The following is a 5384-nucleotide window of genomic DNA, read 5'->3' on the forward strand; positions in this document are numbered from 1 at the left end:
GCTAATCATAGCATAATCTTGTTATTGCTGTGTACAATGATCTCCTGGTTCTATTCACTTCACTTGTCATCAGTTCATGTAAGTCTCTCCAGACCTTTCTGAAATGATTCTGCTGGTCATTTCTTAGAGAACAATAATGTTCCATAACATTCATAGACCATAACTTATTCAGCCATTCTCCAATTAATGGGCATCCACTCAGCCACTACAAAAAAGGCTGCCACAAACATTTTTGTACATGTGGGTCCTTTTCCCTTTTTTATGATCATTTTGGGATACAGATCCAGTAGAGAAACTGTTGGATCAAACTAGTTTCATTGCCCTTTGGGCATTCAACCTTGTTTACCTTAGTTTCTACATCTATAAAATGAACTGGAGAAGAAAATGGCAAACCACTTCAGTTTCTTTGCCAAGGAAACTTCAAATAAGGTCACAAAAATTTGGACATGACTGAAACAATCCAACAACTACAATTTCCTACTTAAATTGCACTTCAGTGAAGTTTAATCTGTATGGAATGCAACTGTAGGTTCTCTGAATATTCTATTCATTTCTATGTCTTGGTGCCTAATACAATATTTGCTTAACAAATGACCCATCAGAACTTTCAGTGATTCCTTAGGGTCTATTGAATAAAATCTAGTCTGGTATTCAAGGTCCTCCAAGGTATTCTTTAAACTTTTTCACTACTCACTTTCAGAATACTTTATTTCCTATTGGACTAATCATTCCAATTTCTCGTACTCTTTTATCTTTAATCATGGCATTTCATCTATGTGGAATGTACTCATTCTCCCCTCCTCCCCCAACCTATTCTGTTTGCTAAATTCCTATCCACTGCCCTTCAGGAGCAGCTCAAACTTCACCTGTTCTGTGACACTTTCACTGATAATCCCAGCTAGAATTGTTCTTTTCCCTCTCCACTCAAATCCTGACTTTTAATAGTTGGTTAATTGTTGTTCTACATTCTCACAGAGGACCAAAAATGACAATACTGTGTTAGAATTGAGTTACAGTGTGTCTGACTGTGACTGATCAGACCAATATGAGCCACAGGTCGAACAAAATAGTCCCTAAGAACTTTTGGGATGGACATCTCATATTTCTTCTGAACTAGTTCAATTCTACTTTGCTCATAGAGCGTAGCACCTTCTCTGATGAGAGCACATTATGCTGGGTGGTCCTTGCCATATCTTCCATGTCATACAGTCAATTCTGAAATTCTTAAGAGATACCCTGAGAATGTCCTTGTATCACTTTTTCTGACCACCTTATCATGCTTGCTTTGTGTAAGTTCTCCATAAAATAAATTTTTTTTGTCAAATATACATTTGGCATTTGAACAATGTGACCAGTTCACCAGAATTGTGCTCTCTGTAGGGAGAGGTGGAATGCTTAGCAGTTTATTTTTAAAAAGGGACATCAGTGTCTGGTATTTTATCCCACCAGGTGATCTTCAGAATCTTCCTAAAACAATTCAAATGTAAACGATTCCGTTTCCTGGCGCGATGCTTATCCTGTAAAATGAGCTGGCTAAGAGAAAGGCAGGTTTCGCAGGCATACAACAATGAGGTCGGTAATGGCTCTGTAAACCTTCAGTTTAGTAGTTAGTCTAATACGTCTCTTCTCCCACACTTTCCTTTGGAGCCTCCCAAACACTGAACTAGCTCTGGCAATATGTGTGTCAGTCTCATCAACAGTATGGATATCCCTGGAAAGTAAACTGTCAACTATGTTTATTACATACTTTTTATTTATTACATTATTATATATATCTTTATTTATTTATTTATTAGCCATATTACCATGGCTTAGAAACCTTACTGGTTCTCTATTACCCCACCTGTCAAATGAGTGTTATAATATCTGTAGCACTTGTTTTACTGGGTTGCTGTGAGAATCAATGAGATGATGAATATAAAGCCCTTTCATGATTTAAATATTATATAAATGTCAGTTAATAGTATTTATTTATAAAACATTTATAAAATTTTAGAGCAGGTGGTATAGTAGATAAAGTGCTAGGCCTGGGAGTCAGAAAAGCTCATATTCTGTATTTAATTCAAGTCTTAGACACTAACTAGCTTTGTTGTTGCTGTTGTTGTTCAGTCATTTTTTTTTTTTTTTTTCAGGCATGCCTGATCTTCATGATCCCATTTGGGGGTTTCTTGACAAAGATACTGAAATGGTTTGCCATTTCCTTTTTCAACTTATTTTAGATGTGAGGAACTAAGGCAAATAGGATCAAGTGATTTTTGCAGGGTCACCCAGCAGGTAAGTATCTGAAGCCAAATTTGAACTCATAAAGATGAGTCTTCTTGACTCCAAACCTGCTTTATCCACAGTTACCCCCAATTAGCTTTGTAACTCTGGGTAAATCACTTAACCTGTTTGTCTCAGTTTCCTCATTATAAAAATAGAGATAATCATAGCACTACCTTGCAGGGTTGTTATAAAGATCAAATGAATAATATTTGTTAAAAAGCACTTATCAGTCTGGTACATAGTAGGTGCTATATAAAAGTTATTATTATTATTAAATTTCCTGGGTATGCATTCAGTAACTATTGAATGAGTGAGAGAATGAATGAACAGATGAATGTCATCTTTGAATTATTCCTTCCTGGGAAGAAGCAATTTTAACAAGCAAGGACATATCTAACTCCTACATTAATGATTTGGCCCTTTCCTAAAGTTGATTTATTTTTGTTGTTATTGTTGTTTAAATGTTTTAAAATGTCTAAGTCCATTCCTATTTTAATTATTTATGACATGCATGTATACTTATTGTGTATCTAATTTATATTTTAATATATTTAACATCTACTGGTTCATCCTGCCATCTAGGGGAGGGGGTGGGGGGGGTAAGAGGTGAAAAATTGGAACAAGAGGTTTGGCAATTGTTAATGCTGTAAAGTTACCCATGTATATATCCTGTAAATAAAAGGCTATTAAATAAAAAACAAAAACAACAAAAAAAAATTATTTATGACATGGTCACCTCTCCCTTTTCATTTATAATTAAACAAAATGGCCATTTAAATTCAAAAAGTCAAGCTAAGGACAATGCTTTTCAGCTTATAACTTTCAGGCATACACACAGACACACACAAATATATATATAAAACAATAACAGTACCTGTATGCTGCATTGTATTCATTCATCTAAACTTGGTAGGTACTAGAAAATTTGAAGTTTAATTGTTGAAATGACACAGTAGACTTTGGGACAAATGAAGATCAGGCTTGAAATGAAGCAAACGAGGGTAAGTCTGAATTAGATCTTCGGTTCTGTTCAAAGTGACTGTAATCTGGAAAAACAGAATTGCTGATTGCTTAATGTCACCCAGTGCACCAGCACAAGCCTTTATGACATTTTTCATTCATTCATTCATCTATTCAAATTCTTTCATTTTATAAATACAGATGCTGAGATACAGAGAGGTTAACTATCTTACCCAAAGTCACATAGGAAGTCAATTACAGTCAAGATTCAAGTCCTCTTATTCTAGAGCCATCATTCTTCATTCTACCATGCTCCTGTCTACAGTCAGTGTCCTCCATTCAATAAATGCTTTTGTTCTCTTACTCTGTAATAGTGCTGCCCTGTGGTCCTCTCCTTACATGGACTATTCCTTTTGAATAAGTATATCTTTTTTTTAGGGCTATATTCTAACCACAGTCCTATCCCACCACATTTCTACTTTAGCCTGTTGGTAAATTATAAACAAAATGGATTGGGAATGATCCTGAGTTTCCTTTATTAAGTAATGAGTATATGTATTTCTGGATGAAATAACTTATCTTTAGATCCTGGATTTAGGTAACATGTTGCTTGTTTCTCAAAAGCAACATGTTCACAGTTAAACTTAATCTCTTTCCATCAAAACCTGCCCAGCCCCTATTGATAATAATAATAATTATTATTATATATATACATGCATATATATACATACATTACAACCCATACAATGCAATAATATACAACATACATTTAAGATCATGGTCTTAAATATAAACAGATTCATAAAATTTAGTTAATTCATGTTGGTGAATTAGGGAACTTTATTTGTTGTTATTCAGTTGTTTTTCAGTCATGTTCTATTCTTCATGATCCCATTTGGAGTTTTCCTGGCAGAGACACTGGAGGCATTTGCTATTTCCTTCTTCAGGTCATTTGACAGATGAGGAAACTAACGCAAACAGAATAAAGTTTCATAGTTAATGTCTGAGGCCAAATTTGAATTTAGGAAGAGTATTTCTGTTTCCCAGTTCAGTGTTTTATCCACTGTACCACTTAGCTGCCCAGAGAACCTAATGCAAGAGGATAAATATGGCCCAATAGGTAGAGACATGATAGGATAGGACTGTGGCTAGAAATTGGTCCTAGAAGGATATACTTATTTAAAAAGAATACTTCAGAGAGGACCACATAACGGCATCATTAAGTGCAAAAAGGCATCAATGGAATGGAAGATCTTGACTCTAGGCAAGAGAATGGTAGAATGAAAAGTATGGTAAATTTGGATTAAGAAGATTTAGGCTTCTTTTTGTAGAGACAAGAGGTGGAAATTGAGTGGATGCCCATCAGTTGGAGAATGGCTGAATAAATTATGGTATATAAATATTATGGAATATTATTGTTCTGTAAGAAATGACCAGCAGGATGAGTTCAGAGAGACCTGGAGAGACTTACATGAACTGATGCTGAGTGAAGTGAGCAGAACCAGGCATGGCAACAATACAATTATACAAAGATTGATTCTAATGAAAATGGCTCCTTTTATCGATGAGATGATTGAGGCTGGTTCCAGTGATCTCGTGATGAAGAGAGCCATTTACACCCAGAGAAAGCACTGTGGGGCCTGAATGTGGATCACAAGATAACATTTTCACTCTTTTTGTTGTTGTTTTGCTTGCATTTTGTTTTCTTTCTTGTTTTTTCCCTTTTTGATCTGATTGTTCTTGTGCAGCAATATGATTGTGTAAATATGTATACATATATTAGATTTAACATATTTTTTTTAACATTTAACATATATTGATTACTTGCCATCCAAGGTGGGCGGAGAAGGGGAGGAAATTTGAAATACAAGGTTTTGTAAGGGTCATTGTTGAAAAATTATGTCTTGAAAATTAAAAACTTTAATAATAAAAAAAGAAGATTTGGGCTTAAAACTTGATTCTTGAATAAAATATTTAATCTCTCTGGACTTTATTGTCCTTATCCATAAAATAAAAAAAATTGGAACTGATGAATGAACGAATGAAAAACATTTATGAAGTGCTTTGAATTGTTGGATCATTTCACAATTCCAACAATGCATTAGTGCCTCAATTTTCCTACATCCCCTTCAATATTTATTATCTTTTCCTGTCATTTT

At 34.6% G+C, this 5384-nt stretch overlaps 1 long non-coding RNA gene across 1 annotated transcript; it reads left to right on the forward strand.

The window, feature by feature from the left end:
• Positions 1 to 37: 37 nt before the first annotated feature.
• On the forward strand, positions 38 to 2171 carry LOC116420512. The gene is made up of 3 exons (XR_004230857.1): positions 38 to 78; positions 1450 to 1572; positions 2133 to 2171. It is a non-coding gene; the product is annotated as an uncharacterized LOC116420512 (long non-coding RNA).
• Positions 2172 to 5384: the final 3213 nt, after the last annotated feature.

The sequence above is a fragment of the Sarcophilus harrisii genome, chromosome 1, assembly GCF_902635505.1.
Source record: "Sarcophilus harrisii chromosome 1, mSarHar1.11, whole genome shotgun sequence".
NCBI classification, from domain to species: domain Eukaryota; kingdom Metazoa; phylum Chordata; class Mammalia; order Dasyuromorphia; family Dasyuridae; genus Sarcophilus; species Sarcophilus harrisii.